Here is a 21,242-nt window from a genome sequence, read left to right as displayed (position 1 = left end):
AGAACTTCGAAGCCAGCACAGAGGGAGTAGTTGATGAGACTCCAAGGTAGTGGAGGAGAGGACCTCGAGCTGTGAGGAGAAGCAGTGAAGAGGAGTGTCACGTGCTTCTGTAGAGGTGGTGAAGCACCATAGTTGCTCGAGGAAACTTCATGGTGTAGCAGCCATGAGAGCTGTGGAGGACCCTAGTAGAAGTAGTGAAGCACCATAGTTGTTCAAGGAAACTTCATGGTAGCAGCCTGAAGGAGCTGCAGAGGATCCTGCTAGTTATACCCGGAAGAACCTGAAGAGATCAGGGTAGTGAACTTCCAGATGTGGAAGGGAAGTTCTAAATGATTACTTGTAGGGAGGTGAGAGTGTTTGGTTGTCATTAGCGTGCAAGACGCAGTGAAAGGTGAGTGATTGTTTGCCATTCTTGTGCCGAGGAGTGTTTATACTGAAGTATAGAGTTACAGTCGTAGGCTGGATTACCAACAGTTGTATGTGTACTAGGACTGATAGGGTGATCGATTGATCATTGTTGTGTATCAAGGAACGTTTATACTGATATATATATATATATATATATATATATATATATATATATATATATATATATATATATATATATATATATATATATATATATATATATATATTTATAGTGCTGATAGTGCAACATTGTATTATAAGACTTGATCTACTTGAGGAGGTTGATAGTATCAGGTGGTGAATCAGATGATAGGATACCACTTGATAAGCTGATGATAGAGTTCTGATGGTGTTGGAGTGCAGCCTGACTGAAACAGTATAGAGTGCAGGATTCGTTATTATTATATGTGTATATGTATTGTGTATGTGCTCTGTCGAGCATATGTATTCAAATTTGCTGGTGTTTGACCTTGTCCTAGTGAGGCTTCCCAGGAAATAGTAAAAAAGGAGAGAGAGAGAAAGAACCAAGAACCACCGCTGTGGACAGGGTAGGACGGAAAACTAGTAAGTCAAAGGGGATTGATCAGATCATATCACATAAGGAGAGAGTGGGGAGTCATAGCGGCTCGAGTGGGTGTGTGCACGTGACAACGAGGTTAAGTGTTGGAGCCGCATCCCCTAAACGTGTGACGTTGAGCACCTCTCCAAGAGCCAGAAGCGCCTAGTGTGATCTCCTAGTGAAGTATAAGCACTCTACCAAGTTGTGGGTCGGGTTGTCCGTAAAGAAGGAACAACACGACAACACCACCGACCCACACTATAATACAGCTGAGAGAGTGTAGCAGCTTAGAGACTGTAGCAGCTGAGAGACTGTAGCAGCTGAGAGACTGTAGCAGCTGAGAGACTGTAGCAGCTGAGAGACTGAAGCAGCTGTGTGACTGTAGCAGCTGAGAGACTGTAGCAGCTGAGTGACTGTAGCAGCTGAGAGACTGTAGCAGCTGAGAAACTGTAGCAGCTGAGAGACTGTAGCAGCTGAGAGACTGTAGCAGCTGAGCGACTGTAGCAGCTGAGAGACTGTAGCAGCTGTGTGACTGTAGCAGCTGAGAGACTGTAGCAGCTGAGTGACTGTAGCAGCTGAGAGAGACTGTAGCAGCTGAGAGACTGTAGCAGCTGTGTGACTGTAGCAGCTGAGAGACTGTAGCAGCTGAGTGACTGTAGCAGCTGAGAGACTGTAGCAGCTGAGAGACTGTAGCAGCTGAGCGACTGTAGCAGCTGAGAGACTGTAGCAGCTGAGAGACTGTAGCAGCTGAGTGACTGTAGCAGCTGAGAGACTGTAGCAGCTGAGAGACTGTAGCAGGTGAGAGACTGTAGCAGCTGAGAGACTGTAGCAGCTGTGTGACTGCAGCAGCTGAGAGACTGTAGCAGCTGAGAGACTGTAGCAGCTGAGTGACTGTAGCAGGTGAGAGACTGTAGCAGCTGAGAGACTGTAGCAGCTGAGAGACTGTAACAGCTGTGTGACAGTAGCAGCTGAGAGACTGTAGCAGCTGAGAGACTGTAGCAGCTGTGTGACTGTAGCAGCTGTGTGACTGTAGCAGCTGAGAGACTGTAGCAGCTGAGAGACTGTAGCAGCTGAGAGACTGTAGCAGCTGTGTGACTGTAGCAGCTGTGTGACTGTAGCAGCTGAGAGACTGTAGCAGCTGAGAGACTGTAGCAGCTGTGTGACTGTAGCAGCTGTGTGACTGTAGCAGCTGAGAGACTGTAGTAGCTGAGAGACTGTAGCAGCTGTGTGACTGTAGCAGCTGAGAGACTGTAGCAGCTGAGAGACTGTAGCAGCTGTGTGACTGTAGCAGCTGTGTGACTGTAGCAGCTGAGAGACTGTAGCAGCTGAGAGACTGTAGCAGCTGTGTGACTGTAGCAGCTGAGAGACTGTAGCAGCTGAGAGAGACTGTAGCAGCTGAGAGACTGTAGCAGCTGAGGGACTGTAGCAGCTGAGAGACTGTAGCAGCTGAGAGACTGTAGCAGCTGAGAGACTGTAGCAGCTGAGTGACTGTAGCAGCTGTGTGACTGTAGCAGCTGAGAGACTGTAGCAGCTGAGAGACTGTAGCAGCTGAGAGACTGTAGCAGCTGAGAGACTGTAGCAGCTGAGAGACTGTAGCAGCTGAGAGACTGTAGCAGCTGAGAGACTGTAGCAGCTGAGAGACTGTAGCAGCTGTGTGACTGTAGCAGCTGAGAGACTGTAGCAGCTGTGTGACTGTAGCAGCTGAGAGACTGTAGCAGCTGTGTGACTGTAGCAGCTGAGAGACTGTAGCAGCTGAGAGACTGTAGCAGCTGAGAGACTGTAGCAGCTGAGTTACTGTAGCAGCTGAGAGACTGTAGCAGCTGAGAGACTGTAGCAGCTGAGAGACTGTAGCAGCTGAGAGACTGTAGCAGCTGAGAGACTGTAGCAGCTGAGAGACTGTAGCAGCTGTGTGACTGTAGCAGCTGAGAGACTGTAGCAGCTGAGAGACTGTAGCAGCTGAGTGACTGTAGCAGGTGAGAGACTGTAGCAGCTGAGAGACTGTAGCAGCTGAGAGACTGTAACAGCTGTGTGACTGTAGCAGCTGAGAGACTGTAGCAGCTGAGAGACTGTAGCAGCTGTGTGACTGTAGCAGATGTGTGACTGTAGCAGCTGAGAGACTGTAGCAGCTGAGAGACTGTAGCAGCTGAGAGACTGTAGCAGCTGTGTGACTGTAGCAGCTGTGTGACTGTAGCAGCTGAGAGACTGTAGCAGCTGAGAGACTGTAGCAGCTGTGTGACTGTAGCAGCTGTGTGACTGTAGCAGCTGAGAGACTGTAGCAGCTGAGAGACTGTAGCAGCTGTGTGACTGTAGCAGCTGAGAGACTGTAGCAGCTGAGAGACTGTAGCAGCTGTGTGACTGTAGCAGCTGTGTGACTGTAGCAGCTGAGAGACTGTAGCAGCTGAGAGACTGTAGCAGCTGTGTGACTGTAGCAGCTGAGAGACTGTAGCAGCTGAGAGACTGTAGCAGCTGAGAGAGACTGTAGCAGCAGAGAAACTGTAGCAGCTGAGGGACTGTAGCAGCTGAGAGACTGTAGCAGCTGAGAGACTGTAGCAGCTGAGAGACTGTAGCAGCTGAGTGACTGTAGCAGCTGTGTGACTGTAGCAGCTGAGAGACTGTAGCAGCTGAGAGACTGTAGCAGCTGAGAGACTGTAGCAGCTGAGAGACTGTAGCAGCTGAGAGACTGTAGCAGCTGAGAGACTGTAGCAGCTGAGAGACTGTAGCAGCTGTGTGACTGTAGCAGCTGAGAGACTGTAGCAGCTGTGTGACTGTAGCAGCTGAGAGACTGTAGCAGCTGAGAGACTGTAGCAGCTGAGAGACTGTAGCAGCTGAGAGACTGTAGCAGCTGAGTGACTGTAGCAGCTGAGAGACTGTAGCAGCTGAGAGACTGTAGCAGCTGAGAGACTGTAGCAGCTGAGAGAGACTGTAGCAGCTGAGAGACTGTAGCAGCTGAGAGACTGTAGCAGCTGAGAGAGACTGTAGCAGCTGAGAGACTGTAGCAGCTGAGAGACTGTAGCAGCTGAGAGAGACTGTAGCAGCTGAGAGAGCCTAAAACCCTTCTGACTTCACCGGTGGTTGCCTCGTTATGGATCTCTAGAGTTGAGAAAGATCAGAGAGTTTAAAAGAACCCGGTTACGGATGAGGAGTTCGTAACATTAATGGCATCTCCTGTGGGATCCTTTTCTCTTGTCCAGAGTTTCCAATGACCTTGGTGGATGTAGTGACTTGTTTAAGGGGATTTTACCGATTTTTAAATGTTCATTATTCATTCGGAATGACAATTAAACCAACTATCGGGTTGTTAGACGAGGTTCAGGACTTTTTGAACAGAAACACCTATCTCTATGAATTGAAGAGCTTGTTAAAACCACAACTATTGTTGATAACTTCGCATTTAGAACTGAAAGTGTCAGTAGGTGATAAGGGAGAGGACAGTTTGTCTAAGGTGTACAGATATTTCAAGGTCGAATCAAAGGCGACAAGTGATGTGGCAGTGCGAAGTAAAGTTAAAGGTAGTGAAGAGAACGTCTCTTTTTATAACGAGAATGATGCTGCAAGCGACGTAAAAGAGTCAGGACTGAACATTAGTGTTTACAGATAAAACTTAAGGAAATGGAAATATAGCGTGACATAGAAATGAAAAAATGGAAATGGAGATTGCTGAGAGGGATTAACAGAGGGAAATGATTGAGAGGGATAAAGAGAAGCAACATGAGCTGGAAGTGTTACGTTAGGTGGTGTATGTGATAGTTGTAGTGGTTTTGACCCTGTCCTCAACATTAAGATGGTGCCAAAATTTAACGAAAAGATAAAGTTTTTCAAAATATTAATGTTTTTCACTGCTTTTGAAAGGGTTGCCGTACTTTTAGACTGGTCTCAAGAGAATTGGGAAATAATGATTAAGTCTGTGTTAACCGGAAAAGCCCAAACTGCCTACTCGACGTTATCTGTGAGTGATTCGGGCTATTACGATGCTGTGAAAAAGGTTGTAATTCATGCATATGAATTGGTACCAGAGGCGTACAGACGAAAATATTGAAATCTTAAGGAAGTTGCCAAACACACATGTACAGAGTTTTCAAGAATGAGGGAACGATTTTTTGAGTGGTGTGATTCCAGGAAAACTGAAAACAAAATACAGCTGGAGCAACTTATACTACTAGAAGATTTTAAAGATTGCTTGTCTGAGGATTTGAAGGCCAATTTAGAAGAGCAACAGGAAGAAACGTTGGAATTGGCCGATACGATGGCAGATGAATATGTCTTGATTCACAAGGCCCCAGCGAGGTATCAAGCTAAGCAAGGTCAACAGTATTCCAAATATAGGTATAAAGGGAGATGTAGGTTTAGAAAAAAAAGAAGGGTCCAGGCAGTCCGAAAAGCTTATGTTCAAAAAGGAGAATAACGGAGTAAGTCAAATAACGAGGTTGAGATACGAAATGTGTTGTTCCTTATACGTCAACTGGAAGTGTTGTTGGCGGTAAATATAGTAAGTCGGGGGTTATTCTACGAAACAGTGGTGCAGCTCAATCTCAGATAATGCGGAGTGCTTTACCGAAAAATGTACCTGTTTCGGTAAAGCACTCCGTACCTGCTACCGAAAAATTGAATCAAAGTGAGCATTTAGATCACGCAGCTCAGTTTTGGTCATCATACTATGGAATAGATATAAATTCACTAGAACGCGTCCAGCGTAGAATGACAAAGTTAATCCCCCAAATTAGAAACCTGTCATTTGAAGAAAGAATGAGAAAGCTCAATTTACATTCTCTAGAAAGGTGAAGAATTCGGGTGAACATGATAGAGGTGTACAAGTGGATGATTATATTTTATTTTTTCTTTATTTGGAATAACATATAAATACAACATAAAAAAACAAGGCACCAAAGCACCAGAACAGGTGAATACAGGGAACACAAGAACAGGATAAAATAAAAGAGGAACAGATCACACCCACCGACCAACACACGGACGGGATATACATCACTAAAGCACATCTAAACAATACAGGGAAATGCACAAAACTAAAACGCACCTCCCACACGGTGCCACGCTCATACAGCAGGGCCCAGAACACTGGGACCGTCACCACTATTATAAAACCACCACATAACCATGAAATATATGAACTTATGTGTCATATTCCTGATGTATATGACACATACGCGAGACAGCAAATAATCGGATAAGTACAAACAATTTACAAATAAACACATACGGCAAACCCGCGAAGAAAAAAATACAACGACACAAACACAAAAAAACTGCATGTAAGAACAAGCACAAAAAGCGTTCTTTGAATGAACATAACAAAGGGAATATTAATATGGTTATCTTGAGATTATCTTAAGATGATTTCGGGACTTAGCGTCCCGGCGGCCCGGTCCTCGACCAGGCCTTCTTTATGTTACACACCCCCAAGAAAGCAGCCCGTAGCAGCTGTCTAACTCCTAGGTACCTACATATAGATATCACAATAGCGTGATGCATCAAATGAACAAATTCACAAGGGCCGTGACGAGGGTTCGAACCTCGTCACGGCCCTTGTGGATTTGTTCCCAGGTACCTATTTACTGCTAGGTAACAGAGGCATCAGGTTAAAGAAACATTTTGCCAATTTGTTTCCGCCTTCACCGGGGATCGAACCCTGAACCTCAGGACTTCGAATCCGAAGCGCTGTTTACTAAGCTGTCAGGCACCCCAGGGTGCTAATAGAAGGTCACGTGCCTCATGGTGTTAAAAGTATCAACACAAGACAGAATACGAAACAATGGGTATAAATTGGATAAGTTTAGATTTAGGAAATAATTGAGTAAATACTGGTTCGGTAACAGAGTTGTTGATTTGTGGACCCAATTACCACGTAACACAATAGAATAAGGATCCCTTGATTGTTTCAAGCGTAGGTTAGACATATATATGAATGAGATTAGGTGGATATAAATTGGAGCTGCCTCGTATGGGCCTATAGGCCTTCTGCAGATACTTTCATTCTTATGTTTTTATGTTGTAATTCATTATGATTCTTGGCACAATTCATGCACAATAATTTAAGGCTTAAAAAATGGAGTCTGTACTTGCAACAATTTTCCATTCTGATTGTACATATTAAAGGGGTAGACAATGTTGTAGGTGATATATTATCCCGCATGTGATGAATGTTTTGAGTAGTCCTTGCATTGTTTTTAACAGGGAAAAAACTATTTGGTTTAGGGGAAGAGATGTGACGAACCTCAGCGCCATCTATGATCTAGGTTCTGAATTAAAACAGTTAACCATCCCATTAATAATGTTTCCCATCTTCTAGTGTGCTTTTCTACAATGTGATGATGTACTGCCAGTCAACTTGTCCTCTTACAAAGACCGTCGCTTTTCAGTCTTATGCGTTACATAAGGCCAAAAAATTTCGTACTTGAAAATGGAAGCGACTCGCAAAAGTGACGTACTATTCCTTTTTCTGTTTTGGGTCCTCTGGTAGGTCAGGAGAGGACACTTTAAATTGTCCGTTTTCTTGGCGTTGAGGAACCTTAGGAGAACGGGCTGGACTGGAAGCAGACGGGAGGATGCAAGTCGAGCGCTGGTAGTGAGCCCCTTTGGAGCGTGCTAGTGAGTGGGATGATAGAGCACTGGAAGACTTTGGAGCGTGGTAGTGAGTGGGCTAATAGAGCACTGGAAGACTTTGGAGCGTGGTAGTGAGTGGGCTAATAGAGCACTGGAAGACTTTGGAGCGTGGTAGTGAGTGGGCTAATAGAGCACTGGAAGACTTTGGAGCGTGGTAGTGAGTGGGCTAATAGAGCACTGGAAGACTGTGGAGCGTGGTAGTGAGTGGGCTAATAGAGCACTGGAAGACTTTGGAGCGTGGTAGTGAGTGGGCTAATAGAGCACTGGAAGACTTTGGAGCGTGGTAGTGAGTGGGCTAATAGAGCACTGGAAGACTTTGGAGCGTGGTAGTGAGTGGGCTAATAGAGCACTGGAAGACTGTGGAGCGTGGTAGTGAGTGGGCTAATAGAGCACTGGAAGACTTTGGAGCGTGGTAGTGAGTGGGCTAATAGAGCACTGGAAGACTTTGGAGCGTGGTAGTGAGTGGGCTAATAGAGCACTGGAAGACTTTGGAGCGTGCTAGTGAGTGGGCTAATAGAGCACTGGAAGACTGTGGAGCGTGCTAGGGAGTGGGCTGGTAGAGCACTGAAAGACTTAAATGGGTGAGATGAAGAGCTGGCTTAAGAGCTGAAGCTTCGGCGACTCATGGGAGTGTCTAGTGGGCTATTTTGGGGAAGTAAAACTGGTGCTGTGGGATCTGTCAGTTATTTACTCTTTATCAATAATTGACAGAATCCTTAGACACTATGCATCAATATCTATTATAAATCGATTTATTTGGAGTATTTTTAATTTCTTTATGTAGATTGGAGCACATGGAGATAGGTACAAACTGCCTCACACTCCCATCTTAAGTGCAGAACACAGAACGAGAGCTCAAGTAGAAAAAAAACACTTAGAATATATATAAGAAAAAAGTAAAAGAAGACATGTCCAACTAAGTAGTAGAAAAGATGATTAGAATAAAAAGAATCTTGAAAACATATCAGCCAGACAGAATCGAAAAAGAAGATACAGTCACCAACAGAACATAAACAGGCAGACCAAATAGTTCAGACAATACACACAATGCAGGAGAGGCAGACACCAGCAGAACATAAACTGTTACAGGCAGACCAAACAGTTCAGTCAATACCAACAATGCAGGAGAGGCAGACACCAGCAGAACATAAACTGTTACAGGCAGACCAAACAGTTCAGTCAATACCAACAATGCAGGAGAGGCAGACACCAGCAGAACATAAACTGTTACAGGCAGACCAAACAGTTCAGTCAATACCAACAATGCAGGAGGGTGAACTGACGCATGGCATTATGGACCTCGCTAGTTGGTTAATAGCAGTTGGCCAAAACAAAAGCCACTGGTCATTGTTACACAATCCATGACTGTCACCGAGGATCGTGTTCAGCCCCCGGTCATTGATTTTACTCGTTTCTCTTCATTAACAAAACTAATCAAAGTTACATAACTTGGGTTTCTCTTTCTTCGGAAGAAGGCTATCAAATAGTCCTTTCCAGGAATGATGAAATATTTTTTTATTAGGTAAGATAAACACAAAGAGATATTTATGGGAAAGTATTTGAGAATCTCCTTAATAAGTTGATCCAGAATCTTGGTCTATGGATTGACCAAGATAAAAATAATTTAATATTTTGCATTGTGGAGGTAGATTACAACATTCAGATAATGTTTAAAACTCCATATGCCCAAGGCTCTTCCCGAAGAATCGTAGAGTAACAAAGTTAGTTTTACTATGCATACACTAGCAACTAACTTAACAATAAGATGTGTTATATACACTCACCCAAATATACCATCAGACTGTCATCCTTGAGAAATCCAATATTACTATGATGGCTTTTATAGGAATGATAAAGTGCTGAAGCGATTATGCAAGAGTTTGTCCATACCCAGGTCCACCTTCACTCCCAAAGGAAAGTGTGGTCTATCTATGGCCCTTCGACATGACGAACGAAGATTACATAGGGGCTATAACACTCTCTGGAGCTCAAGGCAGACAGACTTTGAAGGCTTATATGCGTTTACTTACTTGTGCCACAACCCAAACAGTCAGCCTAGAGGTAACTTCAGATATGACTACTCAATCGTTTCTGCAAGTTCTTTGCTGATTTGCAGCCCATAGATATTGTCCCAACTCAATAAACACTTACAATGGAGCCCACTTTGTAGCTGGCGAAACTAGTCTTCAAGACATTTATTCACACCCAATAGTCTGTACTACACTGGAACAACGCCTGTGTCAATGGAACTTCATACCATGCACTGAGGCATTGAGAGTTCTTTGAAAGAATGGCAGTCATCATCAAATGATGTATGAGAAAGGTGTTATATCTTCAGTAACTCTGCTGAACTCATGATGGTGGGCACTGTGATTGAATTACGAGTTAACAACAGGATGTTAACTTGTATGTCAGATGATTTTTCACAACAAACCCCAATAAACCCAGCTCATCTTATGTATGATCGACCTCTGACATCAGTACCAACTCATGGGGATGAAGAGATCAGAGATCCCTCGTACATGAATGAAGTTTGATTAATTAAGGGTCTTAAACATCATCCAAAGGTGGAATAAGTTGTGGACGGGAGAATAATTAACATTTCTGAGAGAACATCATTATGGGGCTAATTTTCCCTACAATAGAGATTACATTTCTTCCTCCTGTTTAGATAGTAATTTATGTAATTATATCCACCATATCGTTTTCTGGTCCAAATTCAATAGTACCGGTTTCTACATTCTAAATGAGCTGTACTTCGGTACATGTACTAAGGTCCTCATCCTTCCTAAAAGTACTGTCAGAACAGGAGGATGAGCTGAATAAACACACAACCTGGAGATATTGTCTTGGTGGGTAGTAATGGACTATGGGCTGATTGGCGATTAGGTAAAGTAGTATCCATCCACCTGGACAGCCAAGGGAGTTTTAAGAACAGTGAAAGTTCCATCTAAGGGAGTTATCTCCCTGAAAATATCCTAGAATTTTTTTTTTATTTGGAATCCATAGGTCGGATAGATCCTAGACAAACTCCAGTTTCAAGCACCACTTTGCATCACACATACCCACAGACTCCAACCCAACACATCCAAACACAAAGGACAGCAGCACAATAGTGTAGACAGAACCTGCTATTAAGCCAGAGAGGAGTAATCTTATCGGTATAGTGTCTCGTGTCTCTCCTATGGCATGGACTCTGATCCGTTAATCGCTCCCAGGAAGATGTGAAAAATATCCACAGTATAACTTTATTAACATTTTATATGGAATTTATCAATAGTAAATTCTCCCCTCTTAAGAGCCTCTTAATGGCGCCATAATAGTGACCAGCCTAGAGGCGCACACCATACGCGCCATGATGGCAACAGATGTGAAAATATTGTGCCAAACAGTTAATTGAGCCCACAAACATTTTTACTCGGGCACCTGGTCTGCCCCATAGTATCACTGGACGGTTCGTGGCTATTTTTGTTTCTCATTTTTTGTATCAAATGAATAATATTACATATGCCACAAACCATTTATCCCACAGGAGCACCTGTTAAGCAGCCGGGTTTAACCCCTAAGCCAACGTACACGGTGAAATTAACATCATTAATTAATGTGATGTAAAATTCTGATGTATATTGTTTGGATTAATATTCTTGCATTTAGTTTTTAGAACATAACAATTTGTTGGTATATGACTTTCTAATCACAGAATTACTACTGCTCGTGGATGTGAACTGATCAGAGCCTCGCCGCATAAAACATGAATATATATTATCTTACTGATGTGGAACTCTTCTCAGGTTAGTAGAAGCTGCTCCTACATTCCTGAATTACACAACCTTTTCTCTGTCTGAGAGTTTCACTCAATAACAGATACTTCTCTTCAGCATTCAGTTAAGCTGGAGTCTTTTCTTTATTGACTTATTAATGATCAATTTAATTAGTAGATAGTATTCTATAGTAATTAATGCAATAAGACTCAATGACCACAACCACTATGGTCATTCAGAATTTACAGGTATTCAATGGTCAGTTTAATTGAGTATTCACATTATTAATTTTATAGGGCTTCGTTTCTAACGTTTACCTCCACCACACAACACCACCGTCCAACACCACCGTCCAACACCACCATACAACACCACCGTCCAACACCACCATACAACACCACCGTCCAACACCACCATACAACACCACCGTCCAACACCACCATACAACACCACCGTCCAACACCACCACACAACACCACCACACAACACCACCTTCCAACACCACCGTCCAACACCACCATACAACACCACCTTCCAACACCACCACACAACACCACCGTCCAACACCACCATACAACACCACCGTCCAACACCACCGTCCAACACCACCATACAACACCACCATCCAACACCACCTTCCAACACCACCGTCCAACACCACCGTCCAACACCACCGTCCAACACCACCATACAACACCACCATACAACACCACCGTCCAACACCACCATACAACACCACCGTCCAACACCACCGTCCAACACCACCTTCCAAAACCACCTTCCATCACCACCTTCCAACACCACCTTCCAACACCACCTTCCAACACCACCGTCCAACACCACCTTCCAACACCACCTTCCATCACCACCTTCCAACACCACCTTCCAACACCACCTTCCAACACCACCTTCCATCACCACCTTCCAACACCACCTTCCAACACCACCTTCCAACACCACCATACAACACCACCGTCCAACACCACCTTCCAACACCACCTTCCAACACCACCTTCCAACACCACCTTCCAACACCACCTTCCAACACCACCTTCCAACACCACCATACAACACCACCTTCCAACACCACCTTCCAACACCACCTTCCAACACCACCTTCCAACACCATCTTCCAACACCACCTTCCAACACCACCTTCCAACACCATCTTCCAACACCATCTTCCAACACCACCTTCCAACACCACCTTCCAACACCACCTTCCAAAACCACCTTCCAACATCACCTTCCAACACCATCTTCAAACTCCACCTTCCAACACACCATACAATACCACCTTCCAAAACCACCTTCCAACACCACCTTCCAACACCACCTTCCAACACCACCTTCCAACACCAGCATACAATACCACCTTCCAACACCACCTTCCAACATCACCTTCCAAAACCACCTTCCAACATCACCTTCCAACACCATCTTCAAACTCCACCTACCAACACCTGCATACAATACCACCTTCCAACACCACCTTCCAACATCACCTTCCAACACCACCTCCCAACACCATCTCCCAACACCACCTCCCAACACCACCTTCCAACACCACCTTCCAACACCACCTTCCAACACCATCTTCCAACACCACCTCCCAACACCACCTTCCAACACCACCTCCCAACACCACCTTCCAACACCATCTTCAAACTCCACCTTCCAACACCAGCATACAATACCACCTTCCAACACCACCTTCCAACATCACCTTCCAACACCACTTTCCAACACCACCTTCCAACACCACCTTCCAACACCACCTTCCAACACGACCTCCCAACACCACCTTCCAACACCACCTTCCAACACCACCTTCCAACACCACCTTCCAACACCACCTTCCAACAACACCTTCCAACACCATCTTCCAACACCACCTTCCAACACCACCTTCCAACACCAGCTTCAAACACCACCTTCAAACACCACCTTCCAACACCACCTTCCAACACCATCTTCCAACACCATCTTCCAACACAACCTTCCAACACCACCTTCCAACATCATCTTCCAACACAACCTTTCAACATCACCTTCCAACACCACCACACAACACCACCATTCAACACCACCTTCCAACACCACCTTCCAACACCACCATACAACACCACCCTCCAACACCACCATACAACACCACCTTCCAACACCACCTTCCAACACCATCTTCCAACACAACCTTCCAACACCACCATACAACACCACCTTCCAACACCATCTTCAAACTCCACCTTCCAACACCACCTTCCAACACCACCTTCCTACATCACCTTCCAACACCACCTTCCAACACCACCTTCCAACACCACCTTTCAACACCACCTCCCAACACCACCTTCCAACACCATCTTCCAACACCACCTTCCAACACCACCTTCCAACACCACCTTTCAACACCACCTCCCAACACCACCTTCCAACACCACCTTCCAACACCACCTTCCTACATCACCTTCCAACACCACCTTCCAACACAACCTTCCAACACCACCTCCAACACCACCTTCCAACACCACCATACAACACGACCTTCCAACACCATCTTCAAACTCCACCTTCCAACACTACTTCCAACACCACCTTCAACCACCACGTTCCAACATCACCTTCCAACACCACTTTCCAACACCACCTTCCAACACCATCTTAAAACACAACCTTCCAACACCACCATACAACACCACCTTCCAACACCACCATACAACACGACCTTCCAACACCATCTTCAAACTCCACCTCCCAACACTACTTCCAACATCACCTTCAACCACCACGTTCCAACATCACCTTCCAACACCACTTTCCAACACCACCTTCCAACACCATCTTAAAACACAACCTTCCAACACCACCATACAACACCACCTTCCAACACCACCTTCCAACACCACCGTCCAACACCACCATACAATACCACCTTCAAAATCTACCTTCCAACACCACCTTCCAATACCACCTTCCAACAACGCCTTCCAACACCATCTTCCAACACCACCTCCAACAACGCCTTCCAACACCATCTTCCAACACCACCTCCAACACCACCTTCCAACACCACCATCCAACTCCACCTTCCACCACCACCTTCCAACACCACCATACAACACCACCATCCAACTCCACCTTCCACCACCACCTTCCAACACCACCATACAACACCACCTTCCAATACCACCTTCCAACACCACCTTCCATCACCACCTTCCAACACCACCTTCCAACACCACTTTCCAACACCACCTTCCAACACCACCTTCCAGCACCACCTCCCATCACCACCTCCCAACACCACCTTCTAACACCACCTTCCAACACCACCTCCCATCACCACCTCCCAACACCACCTTCTAACACCACCTTCCAACACCACCTTCTAACACCACCTTCCAACACCACCTCCCATCACCACCTTCCAACACCACCTTCCAACACCACCTTCTAACACCACCTTCCAACACCACCTTCCAACACCACCTCCCAACACCACCTTCTAACACCACCTCCCAACACCACCTTCCAACACCATCTCCCAACACCATCTCCCAACACCACCTTCCAACACCACCTTCCAACACCACCTTCCAACACCACCTTCCAACACCACCTTCCAACACCATCTCCCAACACCACCTTCCAACACCACCTTCCAACACCACCTTCCAACACCACCTTCCAACACCACCTTCCAACACCACCTCCCAGCACCACCTCCCAACATCACCTTCCAACACCACCTTCCATCACCACCTTCCATCACCACCTTCCAACACCACGTCCCAACACCACCTTCCAACACCACCTTCCAACACCACCTTCCAACACCACCTTCCATCACCACCTTCCAACATCACCTTCCAACACCACCTTCCAACACCACCCTCCAACACCACCTTCCAACACCACCTCCCAACACCACCTTCCAACACCACCTCCCAACACCACCTTCCAACACCATCTCCCAACACCATCTCCCAACACCACCTTCCAACACCACCTTCCAACACCACCTTCCAACACCACCTTCCAACACCACCTTCCAACACCACCTTCCAACACCACCTCCCATCACCACCTTCCAACACCACCTTCCAACACCACCTTCCAACACCACCTTCCAAAACCACCTTCCATCACCACCTTCCAACACCACCTTCCAACACCACCTTCCAACACCACCGTCCAACACCACCTTCCAACACCACCTTCCATCACCACTTTCCAACACCACCTTCCAACACCACCTTCCAACACCACCTTCCATCACCACCTTCCAACACCACCTTCCAACACCACCTTCCAACACCACCATACAACACCACCGTCCAACACCACCTTCCAACACCACCTTCCAACACCACCTTCCAACACCACCTTCCAACACCACCATACAACACCACCTTCCAACACCACCTTCCAACACCACCGTCCAACACCACCATACAATACCACCTTCAAAATCTACCTTCCAACACCACCTTCCAATACCACCTTCCAACAACGCCTTCCAACACCATCTTCCAACACCACCTCCAACAACGCCTTCCAACACCATCTTCCAACACCACCTCCAACACCACCTTCCAACACCACCATCCAACTCCACCTTCCACCACCACCTTCCAACACCACCATACAACACCACCATCCAACTCCACCTTCCACCACCACCTTCCAACACCACCATACAACACCACCTTCCAATACCACCTTCCAACACCACCTTCCATCACCACCTTCCAACACCACCTTCCAACACCACTTACCAACACCACCTTCCAACACCACCTTCCAGCACCACCTCCCATCACCACCTCCCAACACCACCTTCTAACACCACCTTCCAACACCACCTCCCATCACCACCTCCCAACACCACCTTCTAACACCACCTTCCAACACCACCTTCTAACACCACCTTCCAACACCACCTCCCATCACCACCTTCCAACACCACCTTCCAACACCACCTTCTAACACCACCTTCCAACACCACCTTCCAACACCACCTCCCAACACCACCTTCTAACACCACCTCCCAACACCACCTTCCAACACCATCTCCCAACACCATCTCCCAACACCACCTTCCAACACCACCTTCCAACACCACCTTCCAACACCACCTTCCAACACCATCTTCCAACACCACCTTCCAACACCACCTTCCAACACCACCTTTCAACACCACCTCCCAACACCACCTTCCAACACCACCTTCCAACACCACCTTCCTACATCACCTTCCAACACCACCTTCCAACACAACCTTCCAACACCACCTCCAACACCACCTTCCAACACCACCATACAACACGACCTTCCAACACCATCTTCAAACTCCACCTTCCAACACTACTTCCAACACCACCTTCAACCACCACGTTCCAACATCACCTTCCAACACCACTTTCCAACACCACCTTCCAACACCATCTTAAAACACAACCTTCCAACACCACCATACAACACCACCTTCCAACACCACCATACAACACGACCTTCCAACACCATCTTCAAACTCCACCTCCCAACACTACTTCCAACATCACCTTCAACCACCACGTTCCAACATCACCTTCCAACACCACTTTCCAACACCACCTTCCAACACCATCTTAAAACACAACCTTCCAACACCACCATACAACACCACCTTCCAACACCACCTTCCAACACCACCGTCCAACACCACCATACAATACCACCTTCAAAATCTACCTTCCAACACCACCTTCCAATACCACCTTCCAACAACGCCTTCCAACACCATCTTCCAACACCACCTCCAACAACGCCTTCCAACACCATCTTCCAACACCACCTCCAACACCACCTTCCAACACCACCATCCAACTCCACCTTCCACCACCACCTTCCAACACCACCATACAACACCACCATCCAACTCCACCTTCCACCACCACCTTCCAACACCACCATACAACACCACCTTCCAATACCACCTTCCAACACCACCTTCCATCACCACCTTCCAACACCACCTTCCAACACCACTTTCCAACACCACCTTCCAACACCACCTTCCAGCACCACCTCCCATCACCACCTCCCAACACCACCTTCTAACACCACCTTCCAACACCACCTCCCATCACCACCTCCCAACACCACCTTCTAACACCACCTTCCAACACCACCTTCTAACACCACCTTCCAACACCACCTCCCATCACCACCTTCCAACACCACCTTCCAACACCACCTTCTAACACCACCTTCCAACACCACCTTCCAACACCACCTCCCAACACCACCTTCTAACACCACCTCCCAACACCACCTTCCAACACCATCTCCCAACACCATCTCCCAACACCACCTTCCAACACCACCTTCCAACACCACCTTCCAACACCACCTTCCAACACCATCTCCCAACACCACCTTCCAACACCACCTTCCAACACCACCTTCCAACACCACCTTCCAACACCACCTTCCAACACCACCTCCCAGCACCACCTCCCAACATCACCTTCCAACACCACCTTCCATCACCACCTTCCATCACCACCTTCCAACACCACGTCCCAACACCACCTTCCAACACCACCTTCCAACACCACCTTCCAACACCACCTTCCATCACCACCTTCCAACATCACCTTCCAACACCACCTTCCAACACCACCCTCCAACACCACCTTCCAACACCACCTCCCAACACCACCTTCCAACACCACCTCCCAACACCACCTTCCAACACCATCTCCCAACACCATCTCCCAACACCACCTTCCAACACCACCTTCCAACACCACCTTCCAACACCACCTTCCAACACCACCTTCCAACACCACCTTCCAACACCACCTCCCATCACCACCTTCCAACACCACCTTCCAACACCACCTTCCAACACCACCTTCCAAAACCACCTTCCATCACCACCTTCCAACACCACCTTCCAACACCACCTTCCAACACCACCGTCCAACACCACCTTCCAACACCACCTTCCATCACCACTTTCCAACACCACCTTCCAACACCACCTTCCAACACCACCTTCCATCACCACCTTCCAACACCACCTTCCAACACCACCTTCCAACACCACCATACAACACCACCGTCCAACACCACCTTCCAACACCACCTTCCAACACCACCTTCCAACACCACCTTCCAACACCACCATACAACACCACCTTCCAACACCACCTTCCAACACCACCGTCCAACACCACCATACAATACCACCTTCAAAATCTACCTTCCAACACCACCTTCCAATACCACCTTCCAACAACGCCTTCCAACACCATCTTCCAACACCACCTCCAACAACGCCTTCCAACACCATCTTCCAACACCACCTCCAACACCACCTTCCAACACCACCATCCAACTCCACCTTCCACCACCACCTTCCAACACCACCATACAACACCACCATCCAACTCCACCTTCCACCACCACCTTCCAACACCACCATACAACACCACCTTCCAATACCACCTTCCAACACCACCTTCCATCACCACCTTCCAACACCACCTTCCAACACCACTTACCAACACCACCTTCCAACACCACCTTCCAGCACCACCTCCCATCACCACCTCCCAACACCACCTTCTAACACCACCTTCCAACACCACCTCCCATCACCACCTCCCAACACCACCTTCTAACACCACCTTCCAACACCACCTTCTAACACCACCTTCCAACACCACCTCCCATCACCACCTTCCAACACCACCTTCCAACACCACCTTCTAACACCACCTTCCAACACCACCTTCCAACACCACCTCCCAACACCACCTTCTAACACCACCTCCCAACACCACCTTCCAACACCATCTCCCAACACCATCTCCCAACACCACCTTCCAACACCACCTTCCAACACCACCTTCCAACACCACCTTCCAACACCACCTTCCAACACCATCTCCCAACACCACCTTCCAACACCACCTTCCAACACCACCTTCCAACACCACCTTCCAACACCACCTTCCAACACCACCTCCCATCACCACCTTCCAACACCACGTCCCAACACCACCTTCCAACACCACCTTCCAACACCACCTTCCAACACCACCTTCCAACACCACCTCCCAACATCACCTTCCAACACCACCTTCCATCACCACCTTCCATCACCACCTTCCAACACCACGTCCCAACACCACCTTCCAACACCACCTTCCAACACCACCTTCCAACACCACCTTCCATCACCACCTTCCAACATCACCTTCCAACACCACCTTCCAACACCACCTTCCAACACCACCTTCCAACACCACCTCCCAACACCACCTTCCAACACCACCTCCCAACACCACCTTCCAACACCATCTCCCAACACCATCTCCCAACACCACCTTCCAACACCACCTTCCAACACCACCTTCCAACACCACCTTCCAACACCACCTTCCAACACCACCTTCCAACACCACCTCCCATCACCACCTTCCAACACCACCTTCCAACACCACCTTCCAACACCACCTTCCAAAACCACCTTCCATCACCACCTTCCAACACCACCTTCCAACACCACCTTCCAACACCACCGTCCAACACCACCTTCCAACACCACCTTCCATCACCACTTTCCAACACCACCTTCCAACACCACCTTCCAACACCACCTTCCATCACCACCTTCCAACACCACCTTCCAACACCACCTTCCAACACCACCATACAACACCACCGTCCAACACCACCTTCCAACACCACCTTCCAACACCACCTTCCAACACCACCTTCCAACACCACCATACAACACCACCTTCCAACACCACCTTCCAACACCACCGTCCAACACCACCATACAATACCACCTTCAAAATCTACCTTCCAACACCACCTTCCAATACCACCTTCCAACAACGCCTTCCAACACCATCTTCCAACACCACCTCCAACACCACCTTCGAACACCACCATCCAACTCCACCTTCCACCACCACCTTCCAACACCACCATACAACACCACCTTCCAACACCACCATCCAACTCCACCTTCCACCACCACCTTCCAACACCACCATACAACACCACCTTCCAATACCACCTTCCAACACCACCTTCCATCACCACCTTCCAACACCACCTTCCAACACCACTTTCCAACACCACCTTCCAACACCACCTTCCATCACCACCTTCCAACACCACCTTCCATCACCACCTTCCAACACCACCTTCCAACACCACCTTCTAACACCACCTTCCAACACCACCTTCTAACACCACCTTCCAACACCACCTCCCATCACCACCTTCCAACACCACCTCCCATCACCACCTTCCAACACCACCTTCCAACACCACCTTCTAACACCACCTTCCAACACCACCTTCCAACACCACCTCCCAACACCACCTTCCAACACCACCTCCCAACACCACCTCCCAACACCACCTTCCAACACCATCTCCCAACACCATCTCCCAACACCATCTCCCAACACCACCTTCCAACACCACCTTCCAACACCACCTTCCAACACCACCTTCCAACACCATCTCCCAACACCACCTTCCAACACCACCTTCCAACACCACCTTCCAACACCACCTTCCAACACCACCTTCCAACACCACCTCCCAGCACCACCTCCCAACATCACCTTCCATCACCACCTTCCATCACCACGTCCCAACACCACCTTCCAACACCACCTTCCAACACCACCTTCCATCACCACCTTCCAACATCACCTTCCAACACCACCTTCCAACACCACCTTCCAACACCACCTTCCAACACCACCTCCCATCACCACCTTCCAACACCACCTTCCAACACCACCTTCCAACACCACCTTCCAACACCACTAAATTAGGAATGTCCATCGGAATCATGATGAGGGTTCGAACCTGTG

The sequence above is a fragment of the Procambarus clarkii genome, chromosome 94 (assembly GCF_040958095.1).
Source record: "Procambarus clarkii isolate CNS0578487 chromosome 94, FALCON_Pclarkii_2.0, whole genome shotgun sequence".
In the NCBI taxonomy this organism is placed as follows: domain Eukaryota; kingdom Metazoa; phylum Arthropoda; class Malacostraca; order Decapoda; family Cambaridae; genus Procambarus; species Procambarus clarkii.
The sequence above is the reverse complement of the archived record's forward strand: the minus strand, read 5'-3'. Positions refer to the sequence as shown.